Source organism: Bufo bufo, chromosome 9, assembly GCF_905171765.1.
Source record: "Bufo bufo chromosome 9, aBufBuf1.1, whole genome shotgun sequence".
In the NCBI taxonomy this organism is placed as follows: Eukaryota; Metazoa; Chordata; class Amphibia; order Anura; family Bufonidae; genus Bufo; species Bufo bufo.
The window spans coordinates 168,676,625-168,699,394 of NC_053397.1; the positions used below are offsets into that span (position 1 = coordinate 168,676,625).

Below are 22,770 nucleotides of genomic sequence, written 5' to 3' on the forward strand. Positions count from 1 at the left end.
AGTTGAACAAATATCCCTGCTAATTTGCTACAATGTATAAGACTGGAGTCCAGGCGCTTAAAGGGAATCTGTCACCTGGTGCCCCTCTGGGCACCTTGGACACTCATTTGCATAACATAAAAAGTGGATTTTATCGCTAATGAAACCACGAAACACAAAATGAAGACTACAGCAAGAAATAAGGTATCGTATTGTACATGGCAGTAGTAACACCTTAATATGCTCAAACCAGGTGACAGATTCCCTTTAATCTCAAAATCCTTTCCCTAACTGTTTAAAGGGGTTGTCCAGGGTTCAAAGCCTTTTCAGCAGCCGCCTCTTACTGCCGGACACACGGAGGATAGCCTGACAACCTGCTTCCTTCCGCTCGGTTCTGGCTTCTTCAGCTCACCGTGCTAGTCAGTTTCTGTAGTGCTGTAAATTGAAGGAGCTGGGACCAAGCGACAAGGAGAAGGTAAGTATTCTAACTGCCATGGCCCTGCATGATCACCATAGGACCAGAACAGATCGGAAAATGTGAGTTAGGGTCCATTCACACGTCCGCAATTTCGTTCCGCATTTTGCGGAGCGGAATTGCGGACCCATTCATTTCTATGGGGCAGCATGATGTGCTGCCCGGATCTGGAATTGCGGATCCGCACTTCCGGGTCTGCAATTCCGATCCCGAAAAAAATAGAACATGTCCTATTCTTGTCCGCAATTGCGGACAAGAATAGGCATTTTCTATTAAGTGCCGGCGATGTGCGGTCCGCAAAACACACACGGACGTGTGAATGGACCCTTAGGGTAGGTTCACATCTATGGCTGGTAAATCCAGTAGTCTGTTCCTTCAAAGGAGCAGACTATCAGAGTTAATGTACCCGGTATGCAGCTGCATTTTCCAGCAGAATGACGGTATTTAGTCTGCAAACCCACCCGATCTTATTATAGTGAATGGGCATCCAGCGGCTCCCAGTGCTGTGCGGCTATGTCCAGCTATGCTGGATACGATAGTTCCGGTCGTCTGCTCTTCTGCCAGAATAGATTCCCAGATTTACATGAACCTACCCTAAATACAGAAATTAGTTTAAAAAAACTTTTCATTATAGAAAGGATAACATTTAATTGAAAGTATTATATTTCAAGTAAAATGCAAAAAAGGGAAAGCACATTTAGGAGTGATAGAAGAAAGCGGAGAGACATAAGCCTTTCCTCCCTTTTGATTCCTCAAATAGGTCTAATGTTACACTACAGTCGTGGCCAAAAGTTTTGAGAATTACATAAATATTGGAAATTGGAAAAGTTGCTGCTTAAGTTTTTATAATAGCAATTTGCATATACTCCAGAATGTTATGAAGAGTGATCAGATGAATTGCATAGTCCTTCTTTGCCATGAAAATTAACTTAATCCCCAAAAAAACTTTCCACTGCATTTCATTGCTGTCATTAAAGGACCTGCTGAGATCATTTCAGTAATCGTCTTGTTAACTCAGGTGAGAATGTTGACGAGCACAAGGCTGGAGATCATTATGTCAGGCTGATTGGGTTAAAATGGCAGACTTGACATGTTAAAAGGAGGGTGATGCTTGAAATCATTGTTCTTCCATTGTTAACCATGGTGACCTGCAAAGAAACGCGTGCAGCCATCATTGCGTTGCATAAAAATGGCTTCACAGGCAAGGATATTGTGGCTACTAAGATTGCACCTCAATCAACAATTTATAGGATTGTCAAGAACTTCAAGGAAAGAGGTTCAATTAGTGTTAAGAAGGCTTCAGGGCGTCCAAGAAAGTCCAGCAAGCACCAGGATCGTCTCCTAAAGAGGATTCAGCTGCGGGATCAGAGTGCCACCAGTGCAGAGCTTGCTCAGGAATGGCAGCAGGCAGGTGTGAGCGCATCTGCACGCACAGTGAGGCGAAGACTTTTGGAAGACGGCCTGGTGTCAAGAAGGGCAGCAAAGAAGCCACTTCTCTCCAAAAAAAACATCAGGGACAGATTGATCTTCTGCAGAAAGTATGGTGAATGGACTGCTGAGGACTGGGGCAAAGTCATATTCTCCGATGAAGCCTCTTTCCGATTGTTTGGGGCATCTGGAAAAAGGCTTGTCCGGAGAAGAAAAGGTGAGCGCTACCATCAGTCCTGTGACATGCCAACAGTAAAGCATCCTGAGACCATTCATCTGTGGGGTTGCTTCTCATCCAAGGGAGTGGGCTCACTCACAATTTTGCCCAAAAACACAGCCATGAATAAAGAATGGTACCAAAACACCCTCCAACAGCAACTTCTTCCAACAATCCAACAAGTTTGGTGAAGAACAATGCATTTTCCAGCACGATGGAGCACCGTGCCATAAGGCAAAAGTGATAACTAAGTGGCTCAGGGACCAAAACGTTGACATTTTGGGTCCATGGCCTGGAAACTCCCCAGATCTTAATCCCATTGAGAACTTGTGGTCAATCCTCAAGAGGCGGGTGGACAAACAAAAACCCACTAATTCTGACAAACTCCAAGAAGTGATTATGAAAGAATGGGTTGCTATCAGTCAGGAATTGGCCAAGAAGTTGATTGAGAGCATGCCCAGTCGAATTGCAGAGGTCCTGAAAAAGAAGGGCCAACACTGCAAATACTGACTCTTTGCATAAATGTCATGTAATTGTCAAAAAAAGCCTTTGAAACGTATGAAGTGCGTGTAATTATATTTCACTACATCACAGAAACAACTGAAACAAAGATCTAAAAGCAGTTTAGCAGCAAACTTTGTGAAAACTAATATTTGTGTCATTCTCAAAACTTTTGGCCACGACTGTATATATGATCAGAGGTGTCGTGTGACAAAAACATTTGTATAACTTGTCTGCAACTTGGGCAACTATTTAGGGGAAATATGCAAAATACGGATGACATCCGTTTTTTTTGCAAAACAGTTGACTTCAATGGGTCATTAAATACAAGGTTGTGCACTTTTTACGTGCCACTGTGTGGCCCAAGCCTTAATCATGCTTCATTTACTGTACATGCTTAGTAAGTGCCTTGTATTAACTTCCTCTACATAATAAATGGTATTTGCTGAAGTGAGACAACCCCTTTAAATACAGTATCACAGAGTAGATTTAAAAGCTATGTACACCTTTGGGGGCAAATATTATTGCATTATACTTATTTTGAGCAAAAAATAATTTTTTCAATTGGTCTTTATTAACAATATGGAATCTTTTTTTCTGTACAGAGCTGACATGCTCTACTAGCTGCCTGTGGATTTTTTGTCCTTTCCGTCATCTGAGGAGCAGAGGGACTTCTTATCTCTGCTCTCTCACATCATAAACACTCATTAAAGCTAAATCCTTATCTTACTGATAAGAATGTGGCTTAAATAAGTGTTTATGACCTGTTAGTAGTTATAGAGATAAGGGTAATTAGATGACCGGTGTTCTGTCAGAAAACCTTAAATCGTCAGTTTCCCTTACCCCACGTGACTTCCGGGGGTGTGCGCCTCCGTGCAAGAGCAGTACCACGGCACGGTGCCTCCGTGCAAGCGCAGTACCAGGGCATGGATAAGTTAAAATTACAGTGAGCGTTGACTCATGGATGCGCGCACAGACACCGCGCGTGCGCTCTCAGGGGTAAGGAAATCTGACAGTCTTTTGTCTTGTTAAATCTCCTTACCCTCACAACACAGCGCGCTTCAGATTCATTGCTGGCTGGCTTCAATCTGCGCGAGCGCAGTGTGAGGGTAAGGAGATTTAACAAGACAAAAGACTGTCAGATCTCCTTACCCCTGAGAGCCTTTAATCTTTCATCACTGTCCATAAGCGTCCTTTATCATTCACAACTCTCAGTCTTTATACATTACATGTTACTGACAAAAAACTGAATATATATTCCCTCCATATCTGAGACCGGGCATCCTGAATCAATTTAATACTACCTAATTACCCTATGGTTTTCCCATTGAAATCAGTGGTGGAGTGCAAGAATTTCTGTGCAGATTTTACAAGCGGATTCTGCGCCATAATCTTAAGGGCACGCTCACACATTTGGGTTTCCTGATGGAGTTTTGGAAGCCAAAATCAGGAGTGGACGATAAAATGAGAGAAAGTATAAAGGACAGATATAACTTCTCTTTTTTGAATTTACTCCTGGTTTTGGCCTTCAAAACTGCATCAGGAAAGGCAGGATAGGCAATCAATATTTGATTGGCGGTAGTCTGACACCCCACACCCCCACTGATCAGCTGTTTCAGACTTCAATTCAGGCACTATCTTCTGGTACCAGAGCTACTTTTTAAAAACTGGGATGTCACACCCCTGCCAATCAGATATTTCTGGCCTATCCTGGAATACCTCTTTAAGCCCTTTTTCATCAGATGGTGGTCTAGACAAACCAAAGAAACACAGAACTGATCTTGGAAAGGAGGACTCCCTTATAAGGGCTCATGCACATGCGCATGTGTGCCCCGTGCTGGTATTTCAGACCTCAAACAGCGGGTCCACAATATACAAGCACCAGCCATGTGCACTCCGTATCACGGATGTGGACCCATTGACTTGGATGAGTTTGTAATCCTTAAGATACGGAGCGGAGGGGCAGTTTGGAAGCCCGCGGAAGAGCTTCGTAGATTTCGGTCCGTGCCTCCGTACTGCAAAAAAATAGAACATGTCCTATTGTTTTCGTGGTGTGGACCCTCTCTTGCGAAGCGCAGACCCATTCAAGTGAATGGGTCCGCATCCAAAAACGGCATGCAAGCGGATGGTGCCCGTGCATTGCAGACCTCTATTTGCAGTCCGCGGCACAGACACGGGGCACACACGCTGGTGTGCATGAGCCCTAAGGTAGATTTAGGAGGAGACATGGGGTTTGGTCTTCAGTTTTTGGTTGCCCTTAAAGGGGTTTTCCAGGATTACTATGGTTTTTAACAGATATGCTATGTACCGTAGTTGCTTACTTAATGTACATCTTCCCCATTCTTTCTTTTTTCAATTTGGACTCTTTTGCTATGTATGTAGCACTCCCTGTTGGTGTATCCAACTAAGCTCCTTTCTCTGCCACAGCTCCAGCACTGCCCCCAACAACGACTATCTAGTTTATAGCTCTGCCCACCCAGCTAGTTACATAGACACTCCCCTATCAATGATACACACCCATGGACATAATATCACAGGAAGTAAAGAGCTGCATGGACATGGTCATGTGACGACAGCCTGGAACGGAAGATAGGAGGAATAAAGGTAATAGAAATACAATACAAAACTAGAAAAGCTACGATTTCTGGGGAAATTGTGTGAAGTGTTCTTGCCTCCACCAGTAGTCTACAACTGGAGTGGGCGAAGTAACTGTTGTGTGGTTGGAGTGGCTGAAGTAACTGTGGAAAGGCTGGACTGGGCAGAGTAACTATGTGGAGTGTTTGGAGTGAGTAAAGATAGTGAACATTACACTAACCAATTGATTAATCAAATTTAAAAAGTGCACATGACAAGCTTGATAGAGTGGGAAATGCATTTCAACTTTTATTTATTTATATAGCACGTTTAATTGCAATGTTGTTGCCCAAAGTGCTTCACAATTACATTAAAACATACATTTACAGCTGTAAAGTGAAAGTAAATATCCCAGCATGCATTGCAGCAAGCATCTTCAGAGGAGTAGTCACAAGACATCCCCGCCCACCTCTGGAGCCCCTCAGACTTCTGTACAGACACAGCCAATAGAAAGCACACCCCAGTCTCAGCAGTAAAGAGAGGTCACTTCACTGGCGGTTGCCATCTTCAAACGGTTGTAGTTAAAAAATCCTACAGCGAAGAGCTTTATATTTTAAGAATCACAAGACCCAGACCTACATTTTGATGCATAGTTTGTCTCTGGAATGTTAAAAATGAAGGCACAGTCGCAGTTTAGAAATTGCCCTTCAAATTTGAGGTGGCTAGAGTGGAGTTTCAATGAATGTCAATGGGCAAACAAACAAATGGTCATATTGTGACAGCTATCAGGACTATGGCTTAGCCGTGGACATTTTCAGTGGCAGCAGGGATAGCTGAACGTTTAGATATAAGATTTGTGTAGGTGGGCTTGAAAATGAGGGAGTGGTGGCAGTTTAGAAATCATGTCCTGATTTTTCAGCTCACACTCTAGCTTTTGTCAGCTCCCACTCTAGTTTTGAACATTCCGCCATTCATTCCTATGGGACCAATTTCGCCACAAAAACACTGATATTTTGTGAACCATTCGGCGAAACGCTCCACAAAGTAATAGCACACCAATCAGGAACAATCCGCACGTTTCAGTATATTACTGTCTATGTAGTGTAAAAACTCTTAGGGTGGTAAATTTGTCTATAATAATAAGAATATATATGTGAGATAACAGTAAAGGGTCTTGTCATGCAAGAACACTTAATTACAGCGATCGTCATAAATTATTCTTTTAAAGGATGTTGATGAAAACCGGAAAATTCCTTGGAACGGAATCGGTCACTAAGTTTATGCTGCCATATTTTAGGGACATCACAAAGTAGTGACAGATACCTTGATGTGCCACTTACTTGTTTTCTTGGAGTAGTTTTCATAAAATTACTCTTTATTAGGTGCAGTGTGAGCCGAGAATGGAGTCCTTATGTCTGAGTGTTGGCTCCCTCCGCCCTCCCGCATCTGATTTACAGCTTTCTCCCTACTAGGCTTTAGTGAACCAAGGACGTGGCCAATGTTCTACATCGACAGCACACCTCCTTGTTTTTCAGTGGAAAAACAAAAGACATGCACTACTTTGGTTCTTGATGTGGACCAAACATGTCCATTGAAGTTTATAAGTCCATGAAAACCTGTGACAGAAAACGAATGGCACTTGTGTTTTGTCAGTGGTTTTCACTGTTCATTGGAAAGAGATGCTCAGAAAATCCCTTTTCAGCCTCGTAATGCCTGTGGGAAATGGATGACACCCAGAGGGCAAAACATGGACATACAGACCAAACATGGACTCTTCACAGGCATTGTCATGGAACATTGACCTTAATGTCAAAAACATCATCATGATATGTGAATGAGGCCTAGCTGTGCATAGGGAGAAATCTGTCAGTGAGAGGTGGACAGGAGGAACCAGCAATATAGAGAACTCTTACTGAGAGGACTAATAAGGTGTTATAGTTAGGCCCCTTTCACACAGGTGAGATTTCCGCGCGGGTGCAATGCGTGAGGTGAACGCATTGCACCCGCACTGAATCCGGACCCATTCATTTCTATGGGGCTGTGCACATGAGCGGTGATTTTCAAGCATCACTTGTGCGTTGCGTGAAAATCGCAGCATGCTCCTCTTTGTGCGTTTTTCACTTAACGCAGGCCCCATATAAATGAATGGGGTTGCGTGAAAATCGCAAGCATCCGCAAGCAAGTGCGGATGCGGTGCGATTTTCATGTACGGTTGCTAGGTGATGATCGGGATGGAGACCCGATCATTATTATTTTCCCTTATAACATGTTTATAAGGGAAAATAATAGCATTCTGAATACAGAATGCATAGTACAATAGGGCTGGAGGGGTTAAAAAAAAATTTAAAAAAATTTAACTCACCTTAATCCACTTGTTCGCGCAGCCCGGATTCTCTTCTGTCTTGTTCTGTGAGGAATAGGACCTTTGATGACGTCACTATGTTCATCACATGGTCCGTCACATGATCCATCAAGGTGAGTTAAATTTAAATTTTTTATTTTTTAACCCCTCCAGCCCTATTGTACTATGCATTCTGTATTCAGAATGCTATTATTTTCCCTTATAACCATGTTATAAGGGAAAATAATACAATCTACACAACCTTGAACCCAAACCTGAACTTCTGTGAACACATTGCACCCGCGCGATAAAAACTGAACAACGGAACACAATCGCAGTCAAAACTGACTGCAATTGCATACATACTCACGCGGGTTTTCCGCAATGCACCGGATTGCATCCGGACCTAATCCGGACACGCTCGTGTGAAAGAGGCCTTAGGGTGTCTATCTTACTTTATGCTGCCCTCAGATAGAGCAGCACTAAACTGGTGATTCCCTTTCTATATAGGGTATTTGAAAACCATTCATACACATTCATGTGTACATGGGGATAATGTGAGTGCATTCGATAAATATTTTCAACCATTAAGAGTACGGCCACATGTCCACACCAGATACAACTTTTTTTTTTTTTTTGTTCTCTCCTGGTTTTGACTTCTAAAACTTCATGCAGAAAACTGAATGTGTGACCATACCCGAATGCTGCATGTACATGTAGTGATCGAGCACAAATTTGTTGTGAAGGAAGTGTTCCTCCATGGCAATTGGATGCTCATTTAGTAGAGATGATCTGGGGACTCTTTATTTGAATACTTTATACTGCTAGGGATCAGGACCATCCTCCCTAGGGCAGGGATGTCCAGGGACTTTACATCAGGAAAAGGTTCCAGACGCCCCTGGAACCTTGTCAGGGCGATGACTAGGAAGTCATTATTGTAAACTAGCCCTAACAGGGCATTCTAGGGCAAGTACACATTCGTAAAGAAGTGTTGTTTGTAGCGCAACTGCAACCCCTGCAGACCGGTAAGGACGTTCCATTTACTTATCGGTCGTCTATTACTCCAAGACTGTGGAGTTTAAATATATTACTGTATTTTCCAGGCTCCAGAGTACCTGAGGCACGGTTTGTACGGTGTGCCCACATGTCGTTTGTTTGTCAATGTCAAGTGCCTTTTTTTTTATCCATGATTGATTAAATCTTAAATTTTATTTATTTGTTACTACCCCCTATACTTATTGCTTAGAGATGAACTGCTACTGCAGCGAGCCCCTAGGGAGCCATTGCAGAGGATGGGAGTGGTAGTCACCCTGATGAGGCTTTGTGTCACATTGTACTAATTTGTGGCAGATCCAGCAGTATTAAGTACAAAGTGCAGTTTCTGGCATCTGAGGAGGAGGTATGGTGGCTGGTTGGATAGCAATTTAATAGCACTTGCAGGCACGTTTGGATCTAGGTGTCCACTGTGTGATACAGGCTTGATTTTAATCTGGCCTGGTTGTTAGCTAGGTGATGGGTGTCTGAGCTTTAGTCCCTTATCTGCAGCAGTGTCTAGGCACACTGAGGTTTTTTGGAAATAGTGTTTTGATTCTGATGATCTCTCTGGAGTAATGGTCTCATAGGAGTACCGGATCTGGTTCACAGGAGTAGGAGCACTGGCATGTGCTTTCTTCCTCCTAGCGGTCTACTTAGGAACTCCTCCTCCTGGCAGGAAGTAGGACTAGCCAACTCCTACCAAGAGGGGAGGCACAGGGTGCTTAGCCCTGTTCCTGCCAACCATTGCCAACCATATCTTCTCTAGCTGGAACATATGGCCTAACAATGCATACAATAACAATACATAATAAACATTTGCAGATACCCCCAGGTCTGGGGTACTGCACATTTACATGCAGCAATCCCCTCCACAGTGTGAGGACAAGTGGTGGCTACTACTATTGGGAATGAATGTTTGTAGGAACATTTGCCCCTTATAATCTGCCCGACAATCAGGCAACTCACCTTAAGAGTTGCATTAACAAAATAAGATACCGGACTCTTGTCCAAATGCTGGAAGCTTTGATGTGGCATGTTACGACAATGCAGCCAGGCGAATGTGGCCTCCTGACTGTTTATTACGCACAATGCTGGTTACAACATATCCTGTATGTAGACTGTTTTATTCTAACTTTGTTTTGTGACTCAGTGTTATTTGACTTATTCAGCACCCTCTGGGCATGTGCAGTTGACAGACCCTTCATACATGAACTCCTAGATCAAAGCAGGTTCTGAATTGGAAAAGGTAATTTCAAGTGCAATTTTACAGAGAAAAGCTAAAAACAAGAAGGTGTGTAGGATTCTCTGTAGTCACAACACAATATTGAGTGTTATACTACTGATTCATTCTATTATGTAAACCTTTTTGTCATGTTCTACATATGTTATTATGCAGAGGCGTAGCTAACGGCTCATGGGCTCTGGTGCAAGAGTTCAGCTTGGGCCCCCCTTCCCTCAGTGCGTTGTGTGTCTTCTTATGTGGCACAAGGGTCTTTGGGCCCCCTCAGGCTCCTGGACCCGGTAGCGACTGCTACCTCTGCACCCCCTATAGCTACGCCCATGTTATTATGTAATTCCTGCAGAGGACCCTATCTGGGAAGGGTTTTTAATTAAACAACCACTTATGCCTAAACGGCTACTAACCACTCTTGTCCCAGACTAATAAAACATAACTTTTACTTATTTTTATTTAAAACTCGTGAAAAAAGTAATAAGTGAGCTAACTAAAGGATTAAAAACACTGTACCCCATGAGAGATGCTATGAATAATAGGTAGGTAACGTGTACAGGCAGGCGGGAGTGCACTAGCACCGCTCTACCCAACACCACCGCCTCTGCTGTATTAGTTAGGATATTTGACTGTGCCTGATGTCTACTGATGTATACTTGGGGTGTAAGTTATGGTATAAACCTTTTGGCAGTGAGTGTTTTTCATCAAGCACACAGATTTTTGCGTAACTCAATGGAGTGCAGCAAATTAAAACCTAAATTCCGCCCATATGTTATTATGGAAATAATCCATGAACAAGGAACTAACTAGACTTATGTGCACATTACTTCTCCATAAGAGTACCATGTACAAACACAGAAGAGCATTTTTCAAAGTTCTAGGGGTTTTCTGGTTATTTTTATTTTAAGTTATCCCCTATCCTCAGGATAGAGGATAAATATTAGATCATTTGGAGTCCTACTGCTGGGATCCCCACTGATCATGATAACGAGGGTCTCGTACCCTGCAGGTCCGGCATGTGCACTACTGCTTCATTCAACTCTACGGGACCTGCTGGAAATAGCCAAGCCCTAGACTCGGCTGTCTCCACCAGTTCATGGAGATGAATAGAGCGGCATTGCACATGCCTGTCCTGTTGCTAGTTTCATTTTGGGGGATAGGGAATAACTTGAAATGACTGGAATACCCTTTTAATTGAATTGACATTGTTATGGTAAATCCTAAATACAGTGACCGAATTAATAAGTACCACTATAGTGACTGATAACACTGCTCTATAGTTATTGAAACCATACCAATACTCAATACCACCATACAGTGACTGGTTATTACCACCATAGTCCCAAATGGTACAGCCATACAGTGGTCAAAAAGTACCATAATAATACTAAAAAGTACTTGAATAATACTAAGAATAACACAGAGTGCCTCCAGCTATAACTCCAGATAGTACCCCCTACATAGATCTAATCTTCCTGCTCTCCCCCACTTTCTCCATAGACACGGCTGCAGGTCCTAATACTAATCAGCCTCTTCCTGGATGAGGACTTGCATGAGGCTGAATTACAAAACCAGACACAACTCATGGATTCTTTTTTCTAATCTCATACAACCCCGTTAACACCATTGGTCATCATTGATGTTGCCATCAGCCCCTTTAACAACTCTAGACAACCAGGGATACAGTATATTAAAGTGAGTGTAAGGCCCCATTCACACAATCATATTTTTGGTCCGATCCACATATTCTGCAGATCGCACATGGACCCATTCATTTCTATGGGTCCGCAAAAAGACGGACAGCATGTGTGCTGGCCTCATCCGTATATCCATTCCACAGTCCCGCAAAAAAGATAAAACATATCCTATTCTTGTCTGATTTGTGGACAAGAATAGGCACTGTTACAATGGGTCCTTAAAAAAAAAAAAAAAAGTATGCAACACGGACGTCATCAGTTTTATTTTTTGCGGATCCACATTTTGTGGATCACAAAATACATATGTGTGAAAGAGGCCTTAGTCAGTACCTCCAGTGGTTGATTGATTAACTTTAAGGCTCATGCACGCAGCCGTTGCCTGGCCGCGCCCGTATTGCAATATATGGGCACTGGCCGTGTGCACTCCATATCACGGTTGCGGACCCATTCACTTGAATGGGTCCACAATCCAGGAGATATGATGCGGTGCGATACAGAGGCACAGATCGGAAGCCCACGGAAGCCCTACAGAGTGGTTCCATGGGTTTTCTGTCTGTGCGTCTGCACCACAAAAAAGTTGTGAATTGGTCCTGCGTCTGCATGCAGCGGCCCTACGGTTGGTGCCCGTGCATTGCGGACCGCAATTTGCGGTCTGCAGCATGGGCCCGGCCGGTGCATGAGTTCTTATCCAGATTTTGCTCTTTGGCTGTCATAGCTCAGCTCCATTAGGACAGAGTTGTGACCTGTTACTATAGCTTACCTACAGCATCTAAAGGGAGCCTGTGGTAGTCTGAGATACACCTCCTGTCTCATCATTGGTTCAGGCTGCTGTCCTCTCCCTCCTCCCTGGAGCTCTGCCTCCTCTGATTGGCTGCTGTGTATAACACTGATCTATCACAAGCTCACTAGGAAGTCAGTGCATGGACGACTGATTTCCAGTACAAAAAGGGCTGCTCATTATGGGAGTCCAATGGAAGTCCTACTGAAAGACTGACAGCCTTCCATCTATAAGGCTTCATTCACACGTCCGTGGAACATGGTCCGTGAGATAAGGGACTGGCATCCTGTTTAGTGCAGGAGCGCACAGCATCATTGGTTGCTATGACGCTGTGCTCTTTGTGCCGCCGCCGCAGTGCAGTAATACACTCGTATAGATCATAGCAGGATGCCAGTCCGGTATCTCACGGACCGTGTTCCACGGACGTGTGAATGAAGCCTAAGGATGCCCTTCACACAGTCAGCGTTTGGTCAGTTGCGTTTTTGGTTGGACCACGCTTCCTCAAAAAAGTCCCAGAAGAAAATTCATCAAGTCAGAGCCATTTGAACTGATGGACATGGGTAACTATTGAAAAACCACCCGAAGCCTCCTTCACTCCTTTACGTGCTTCTGTGGAGAACCAAAGGTCGCAGCAATAGTGAAGCACAGTCACCCAGGGTCAAATATAAAAGGGGTTTATTATACTCACAATATTTCAAAAGAATAAACGCAGTGTATACAGAGATCAAACACCCGACCCGGGTTTCGCTCCTGACGAAGCTTGGAGCGAAACCCGGGTCGGGTGTTTGATCTCTGTATACACTGCGTTTATTCTTTTGAAATATTGTGAGTATAATAAACCCCTTTTATATTTGACCCTGGGTGACTGTGCTTCACTATTGCGGCGACCTTTGGTTCTCCACAGAAGCACTTAAAGGAATGAAGGAGGCTTCGGGTGGTTTTCGATGTTTACCCATGTCCATCAGTTCAAATGGCTCTGACTTGATGAATTTTCTTCTGGGACTTATTTGAGGAAGCGCGGTCCAACCAAAAACGCAACTAGACTGTATGTGAATACCTACCCACTTCACAATCTGGTACCTGCGACGCAAAACACTATATACAAGGTATAAGGGGCTGTTTTTATTATTTTTATTTAGTGTTTGGTCAGTGATTTTTATCAGGGATTGTGAGCCAAAATCAGGAGTGGAGCCTCCACAGGGATAAGGTATAATGGAAAGATTTGCTCCTGTTCTGTTTTTGACCCGCACCTGGTATCGGCTCACAATCACTCACCAAAACAGTGACCGAAACACTGACGTATGAATTAGACCTGTGTGTATAGTTGTCAGTCACTGAGTACGACCACCCACTGGACTCATAATCCCATAACGAGCAGAGATATAAATGTGTAAATGACAAGTTTTACTGACTCTTAACACAAAGCTATATGTCAATCTGCTCAGCTCTTCCTGCTCTATAACATGCTGCCTGCAGGCTGCACTGCATTTTCAACATCATCAGTTCCCAATAAGATGGTTTCACACACAGTTTTAGGCCGGACAATCTGGTTTATTGACTCTGTCCTCTGTTCGGCGCAGGTCCTGAACCGACGCAGGGATGTCCTCCTTTTCAGTAGCTCACGCTCATAAAGCAGCATTGTGCTGTCTAAGCGCGAGCCGCAGGCACAAACTAACCCTCCCCCCTGCAGCTCACCCAACGTTCTTCCAGTCATTTCTCTTTGTTGGCAGCAGTGGAGTGGCCTAGCGGAGTCTGCTTGTCTGGCTTTTGGGGGTGAACCGAGTGGCCACCCTAGGCGGGAGTGTAACGTGGTTTACACCTCTAGGTGTAAAAGTAGACCAAGGGGTTGCCTGGCGTGAGACATGACATTTTTCAAGATTTTGAAAAGTCGCACATAGTAAATGTGCCATAATCCCGATCTAATCTGGAGTTTTCATCTAGAAGATGGAGCTCTTGCAGAATTGACGTAGAGACCAAAATGTCGCAAAAAAATTCAAAAAGTCTCAAATACCGTAAGTCACAAAAACGCCATCTGTGACTTTTTTAGACCAGAAAACAGGAGAAAAACAGTACCATAGTTCATAAATGAGCCCTATAGTCATTATTTGTCTTTTTTATGTTTTTAGAGTTTTTGTGCATTTTTTGTTGTTTCCACTTTTTGTATTACTTTTAAGGTAATTTGTCACCTGAGATCACCATATTATTATTAGCCCAGTTCACAAACCTTTATAAATAGTTTGTAGATTTCTGTGCCTAATTTTATTTATCTTATAGTTAGACACTGTCATATTTAGACATACCTATCTAAACAGGGGTGGACATATGATATATGTAACCTGTGCAGCTTCACAGGGGTCCTGTAGGCTAAAGGGTCCACTATCTTTGAAAAAGATGCCTGTAAGGGATTGTACTAATGGTTTTCGTTCTACCATAGACGTTGGTGAGGGTTTTGTAGCCCTCTTTATCAGTTATTTTGTCAGTTGGAAGCAGGAGGCCCATATATAGTTCTTCACTGTTGCCTATGACTTTAGCACCTGAGTTTAGCCTAAGGGTAGGCTCACACCTCCATTTAACTGACCTGACTGGCTGTTCCGGCAGTTCGTAATAGACCCTATTGACTATAATGGGATCCTGCAGGGATTCAGTCGTTTTCCGACATCAGTGCTGGTTTTCGGACATTTTTTTTTTAACCGACCCTCTGATTGATGTATTTGCTAAAACAGTGTGCATGATTTCCCAGGAGAAGAGAACAAGACGCAAAGTGCAACACTGACAGCCAAGGATGAAGAGATATACAGAAAAAAGCAATCTGCAGCTTGCCCTCTCCTCCCATGGACATACGTGGTTTTCTCCCTTTGGCACTAGACAAAAACACTGTTTGTTTGCATCTCTTCTAGCAGCCGAAGAGTGAATAAACAGCTCAGATCTGGAACACAATTAGTAATGCCAGCCATAGCCAAGATAAATATTGGCTGAGGCATTTGACTGTTTGTCCCAATTATGGGCCATTGATTGGCTACTCATGCCACGACTGATGAACATCAGATAACATTAGGCCTCATTTATCAGAACTGTCTAGCAGAAAAAGAAATGGGGAACTCAGCTTTACTTCTTAAATTGTTCTGGAAAACCTGGCGCTGAACTGTGATTGACTGCTGTGGGCAACAGTTCCAGTTTGATGTGTTAAGTAGGCTCGATAAATGAGCCGAGATTTTCATCTCTTGTTTGGATTTGTCTAGTAGTCGCCATAACCTGTAGATTATTGCATGATTTGTAAAGAGGTTTTTATTTCTCACTATTACATCTACCTACACTGCTGTGCATAGCCGTCTGTGGAGGCATAGCCAAAGTACAGTTGGACCACCATTTAGTCATGTGTATGTTTTTCTAGAGTTAAAGTGTAAATTGTACAAAGTATTATGTACCCACTGATATAATTTAAGATGCCCATACACATAAGATAAATGTTCACTGACCATATTGGCCAAAGATGGTTTAGAAATGATATGCAAAAAGTCATTCTCGATGGCTGGTAGCAGATTGTTGTCTGCCAAAGATATGATCTGTCCAGGATCGGACTGGGGTTCCTTGGTCCCAGGAAATTATTCTCGTAGCCCAACCCCTATGCCTACATTATAAATATAAATGTCTGTTTGTTTGTCTGTCCTCTATAGACTCCTAAACGCTTGAACCATTGGTGTCATGTTCCGGGGGAAACCCTTGAACATTTCACAAGCGAGTAATCTCCAGTGTTCGCAGAACATACATACAACAAAGAAAGCCAAACTGAATACATTATTAAACAAGTACCAACCTCCACAGGGAGAGGGGCGCGCTGTGAAGTGAGCAGGGTGCTGTGAAGGTCATTGTTAAGAGAGTAGGGTGCCGTGGAGGTCACTGTTAAGGTGGTATGGTGATGTGGAGATCACTGTTAGGGTGCAAGGTGCTGTGGAGGTGATTGTTAAGGAAGTGGGGTGCTGTGGAAGTCACTGTTAATGGGGTGGGGTGCTGTGGAAGTCACTGTTAATGGGGTGGGGTGCTGTGGAAGTCACTGTTAATGGGGTGGGGTGCTGTGGAGGTCACTGTTAATGGGGTGGGGTGCTGTGGAGGTCACTGTTAAGAGGGAAATACGCTGTCGAGGTCACAGTTAAGGGGGTGGGGTGATGTCAAGGTCACTGCTAGGGGACAGTTAAAAATAAAATAAAAAGTGTGTAACTGCCCGGGGCTATAGGGCTAATAGCTTTTTATCCATAAAAAAACGGATTGGCCTCCTGGGCACCCTTGGAACAAATCCAATAAACACACAAACAGACCAAGACCAGACCATACTCGGGCAGTGCCGGGTACTTTTTCTAGCCATCAATAAACTCTAATAGGTTTTGATTCAAAGAAACCTTTCTCTGGACCTTTGGGGCCCACTATGGCAGTATTCCTTAACTCCAGTCCTCAGGGCCCTTCTACCGGTCATGATTTGAGAATCTCCCACAGAATGAATACCTAAGGTAAGTCCTGGTGCACGGATACTAATTATATCACCTGCTCAATACTATAGAAATCCTGAAAACATGACCAGCAGGTGGTCGCTGAGGACTGAAGCTGAGGAACCCTGCACTATGGTATCAGAGTCTGGGCCCACCAGAGGCTCCTCTGGTACTCTGGTGGGCCAGATCTGTCAGGATGGATATTTTTTGGCTCAAAATGCCAGTTTATGGTATGAATGTCTGAATGCAGCTAATCATTTGCTGCTTTTCACAATGGAGGCCCCTTCAATGGAGGCAGAAAACACAACTGCTATGGGGTCTGGGAAGAGGGGGGCCACTAGGGGAGCTAAATCCAAAAAGATTATTTAAAGGGGTTCTCCGGGAATTATTAAAAAATGTCCGACAGCAACCTTTCCTAGAATGTGAGCAGGACTGGTTGCCTCCACTTGCAAAGCTGCCTAGGAGGGTGAGGAGCAGGGTCTCACTATGCACTATGCTCTGGCACTTCCATAAACTACCTACTGGTGAGTTTTCCTGCCAGGCTGCTCAGCCATGGTGACATATAATAGCCATGTTCACATCATTGCCATCTATTGCAGAGCAGTGTAGTATGTAGTGAGGCCCTGCCACCTGACCACCAACACCCCAGGCAGCTCTGCAAGTGGTGGAACCCAGTCCTACTCACATTATAGGACATGTTACAGGTTGCAATTTTAAGTTATTCCTGGAGAACCCCTTTAAGCTTTTATTTAAGTAAATGATGACTGTATAAATTCCTATGCACAGAGCTCCCTCTAGTGGCGGCTGCAGGCAGTCAGCTTTGTAAAAGAAGGGAAGCCAAAGATTTATCAGTGTATTTGTGCCAGTTGTCCCAGTGTACGGTAAATACATTGAGAAATATGTTGTTCAGAATGCGCACCTTATTTATAAAGCACCTAATATAAAGTGTGGGAGGTGGAGGATGACTTAAAAAAAAAAAAATAATTCTGCTTAATAAAAAAAAATCTAGGTTGTTGCATTGCCTGGGAGTAACTGTATGGGTGGTGCAGGGGGCCCATACAAAGCTTTGTTATGGGGTCCTATCTGTGTATGCCCCTGGCACAAACTCACTCTGTTGCTCTATGTGTTTTTTATTTATTTTTATTACCTTCCTGATCTGACAATATAGTCTGACATGTTGATGGTCATATCAAATGATGTGGAATATTTATTAACCCTTTCAGGAGAAAGGGTCATTACAGTGTTTTGGACTAATGCATTATAAAGTTGAATATATTATTTTTCATTTTATCTTCTGCCACTATTTTTTTGTTTTTCTCTTTTTGAGGATCTTTTAGATCAAAATGGAACCACTATTTTTGGGGATTTGCCTGTGCTATATGTGGGAAATTGACATAAAATTGAAAATATTGCAACTTTCCTCATTTCTTCCACATCTAATATACTGTAGTTGGTATACCACAGTTTATCACATAGATATGTAGAAAGACGGTATTGCAGAGGCTCTACTGACTTGCGCAACACGGTTAGGTGCTCTCTCCAAATATGGCAGTACCAGTTGCCAAAAATAATTGATGTGGTAAAGATTTCACAGGATGGAGGGCACTCAAATGGCTGGGTATATATAGGACTTCAATAATATATGAGGTATATCTCAATTATTTATTTATTGTAAAATTATGCCTTTCTACAAATGATGGATGTAGTGGCAACTTTCAATAGTAATGTGGCATACAGAAGCAGTAAAATTTCATCATGCGGTTAAAAGTTATTAAACTAATATCAGGAACATTCTAGTTCCTCTTATAGAGTAAAAATATATAAATGGCAGAAAATAGTCCTTGTATGACCAATGAATGCCTACCTATGCAGATGATCAGTCTGCATATAGGTCTTATATTATGATAAAATAAGTCCGCTTATCTCCACTTGTGTCCTGGAAGTATAGTCACTTAAGAGAAAAGCTGGAACAGTCTTACCCCATATGGTTGTGCTCCGGGCAGCTGCTGTAAAGAAAGTGTTCTTCTAAGGTCATCCGATCCTCTGCGGCATGTAGCGGTGGTGCGCACGTGTCTTTCGGCGTGTTCGGCGTCTTCTTGTGTTCCGGCTTCCTGGATCGCTGCGTCACTCTCTGCTATACAGGATGTGACGGTCCTATGACCGGAAGTGTCGGTCTGCTGTTCCGGACTGCTTACCAATTTGTTAGCAAGCTGTATAATATTCACCTTTAGTTGATAAAAGGACTTTTTTAGTACACAATCAAAGTACTATTCTGGGTAGAACCAAACGCGTTTCGGTGCACTCTTGCACCTTCATCAACACTGATGAAGGTGCAAGAGTGCACCGAAACGCGTTTGGTTCTACCCAGAATAGTACTTTGATTGTGTACTAAAAAAGTCCTTTTATCAACTAAAGGTGAATATTATACAGCTTGCTAACAAATTGGTAAGCAGTCCGGAACAGCAGACCGACACTTCCGGTCATAGGACCGTCACATCCTGTATAGCAGAGAGTGACGCAGCGATCCAGGAAGCCGGAACACAAGAAGACGCCGAACACGCCGAAAGACACGTGCGCACCACCGCTACATGCCGCAGAGGATCGGATGACCTTAGAAGAACACTTTCTTTACAGCAGCTGCCCGGAGCACAACCATATGGGGTAAGACTGTTCCAGCTTTTCTCTTAAGTGACTATACTTCCAGGACACAAGCGGAGATAAGCGGACTTATTTTATCATAATATAAGACCTATATGCAGAATGATCATCTGCATAGGTAGGCATTCATTGGTCATACAAGGACTATTTTCTGCCATTTATATATTTTTACTCTATAAGAGGAACTAGAATGTTCCTGATATTAGTTTAATAACTTTTAACCGCATGATGAAATTTTACTGCTTCTGTATGCCACATTACTATTGAAAGTTGCCACTACATCCATCATTTGTAGAAAGGCATAATTTTACAATAAATAAATAATTGAGATATACCTCATATATTATTGAAGTCCTATATATACCCAGCCATTTGAGTGCCCTCCATCCTGTGAAATCTTTATCACATAGATATACCATATATAACAGCAGTTTTTAGAGGTAAAGTTCAAGATCAGATAGGAACAAGGCAGCAAGGACATGGAGGACTATTGGAGGATTATTTTCTTTGTGGGTCAGGAACAACCCAATTCTGTATGTGAACATAGTGGCAAAGGACAACGGTATTCTGATAGGGCATCTATTTTTATTCAGAATGCATCTGCTGGCATCGGAAGGTGAGAACTTGGAGCTTAGGGCATTTTGGTTGTTATTTTCTTTATTTTCGGATTTTTCCTTTTATAAAAAGAGAAGACTATTCACTTTTAATTTTAGGAAGGCGACACTTATATTTGACACCATTTGTGCCTTTTTAGCAGCAAATGCATACTATTTCACGTCTTTGCCACAGTTCAGTCAACTTATCGAATCAACAGCCTGGTTTGGAAGTTTACAGTATTCTATTAAAAATAGTCAGCCATCAAACTGAATCTAAACTAGGATCGAAGAGATTAAAGGGTCTATTGGGTATAATATAGATTTAGAGCTTAGTTGATGCACTGTTAGTAAATAGGATTTAGTCAATAAACATTTTTAATTCAACATCAATGTTATAGATTTTTTGTCGTTTTAGCGGTGACCATTAGTGGTCACTATTTTCTGTACAAATAAAATAATTAAAATGCTTTCTGCGTTTCCTCAGGGGCTACGAAAGTGCTTTCCAAGTGCTTGTCTCACTGCAAAAGTGACAAGTTCATGCACAGGCGCTATGCTAATAAAAGACATGCAAGACAAGTTTCAGGACCAGCAATGACAGCCTGACACATACTGTACATCCCAAGACGTCCTAAATGCTAGTTTCTTTACATATGTAGTAAGCAAAACATACAAAACGCATATAATATGATCATCATTATAACATAGTTGTACATGTGTATAACTATGTGCATGATAAAGTGTTACCTTTTTGTCCAGTTCTCTGGAAATGTGATGGAGAACATGAAATCAAAGCTACTAAGTACCCTAGAAAAAACAGTGGTAGGTGGATGCATTAAACCGCACCCATACATGCTGTACAATGTAGCTGACATCATACCTGACTGTCCTATACAAATACTCTAGACCTATAATTGAGTAGTAGAGCAGAGTGCTGTACTCACCCTATGCAGTTTCCTATGTCCTGTTAGTGATTATCCTGTTAGTTGTTAATACCCCAGTACAATGGTGCTGAATGCCACAATTACCTGTCAGCACAAGACTTCAGTAAATGCAGGTACACTATACTTAGAGGATTGCTCAACACTCAGTCCTTCCAGGGATATCTATGACTAGTCATTGCATGTTGTGGGCTCGGCCTCCGTGAAATCTCTATAGGGCACTTGCAGAATAACAACTGGGAAGTTATGTTATTACTTTTTTTGTCAAATGGGAAAATAATTCTATATCTTCATCATCTGAATAGTTTTGTTAATTAAACTGGAAATTATTCTGCTGTGTTGTGACTGGCATAAGAGAAGTGTCAGTGTCTGTACTTGCAAGAACCAATTGTTCTTCCTTGTACAGTTGAGCAGGTAATGTGCCATGCTGCCATACAGAAAAAATATGAAATGTACAGTGTGTTCGGGAGGTTCACAGGGCCCTCTCGGCAACCTAGTGAAGGGTTGTTATTGCCTGGGGTGCTGGCTCACTTGGCAGGGAATGAGATGGGGGGACACTATGTTCTTTCTCAGTGTTTCTGAGCAAGGATGGATATCAGCAGCAACTCAGGGCTTCATTTGTTGCGAAGCTGAATGGATAGAGCCTTTCATTCTTCTTGACTGACAGGCGATCATCCATTCGACTTGTGCTTAGTGAGTCACCAATAGAACGTGATAGTGAAGTTCCTAAGGACAGTTTCTTGATGAATATTTTTATAAAATGAGGTAGATGCAGTGGTAATGGATAATACACTCACCTAAAGAATTATTAGGAACCCCATACTAATACGATGTTGGACCCCCTTTTGCCTTCAGAACTGCCTTAATTCTGCGTGGCATTGATTCAACAAGGTGCTGATAGCATTCTTTAGAAATGTTGGCCCATATTGATAGGATAGCATCTTGCAGTTGATGGAGATTTGAGGGATGCACATCCAGGGCACGAAGCTCCCGTTCCACCACATCCCAAAGATCTATTGGGTTGAGATCTGGTGACTGTGGGGGCCATTTTAGTACAGTGAACTCATTGTCATGTTCAAGAAACCAATTTGAAATGATTCGAGCTTTGTGACATGGTGCATTATTCTGCTGGAAGTAGCCATCAGAGGATGGATACATGTTCTCATTCTGTTTACGCCAAATTCGGACTCTACCATTTGAATGTCTCAACAGAAATTGAGACTCATCAGACCAGGCAACATTTTTCCAGTCTTCAACAGTCCAATTTTGGTGAGCTCGTGCAAATTGTAGCCTCTTTTTCCTATTTGTAGTGGAGATGAGTGGTACCCGGTGGGGTCTTCTGCTGTTGTAGCCCATCCGCCTCAAGGTTGTGCGTGTTGTGGCTTCGCAAATGCTTTGCTGCATACCTCGGTTGTAACGAGTGGTTATTTCAGTCAACGTTGCTCTTCTATCAGCTTGAATCAGTCGGCCCATTCTCCTCTGACCTCTAGCATCCACAAGGCATTTTTGCCCACAGGACTGCCGCATACTGGATGTTTTTCCCTTTTCACACCATTCTTTGTAAACCCTAGAAATTGTTGTGCGTGAAAATCCCGTAACTGAGCAGATTGTGAAATACTCAGACCGGCCCGTCTGGCACCAAAAACCATGCCACGCTCAAAATTGCTTAAATCACCTTTCTTTCCAATTCTGACATTCAGTTTGGAGTTCAGGAGATTGTCTTGACCAGGACCACCCCCCTAAATGCATTGAAGCAACTGCCATGTGATTGGTTGACTAGATAATTGCATTAATGAGAAATAGAACAGGTGTTCCTAATAATTCTTTAGGTGAGTGTATAA

At 42.8% G+C, this 22,770-nt stretch overlaps 1 protein-coding gene across 3 annotated transcripts in view; it reads right to left on the reverse strand.

Annotated features, from left to right (window-relative positions):
- The window catches only part of CHL1 (cell adhesion molecule L1 like), a 118,651-nt gene extending 97,597 nt beyond the window's left edge, over nt 1-21,054 (reverse strand). Inside the window, exon 1 of one of the 3 annotated variants that reach the window (XM_040406648.1) lies at nt 20,933-21,054. The gene's annotated coding sequence lies outside the window, so the exon portion shown is untranslated. Of the gene's footprint in view, nt 1-915; nt 1,195-20,735; nt 20,834-20,932 lie in introns of those variants that run through there. The other 2 variants (XM_040406649.1, XM_040406650.1) reach the window with 2 other exon arrangements.
- Between the last annotated feature and the right edge of the window lie 1,716 nt (nt 21,055-22,770).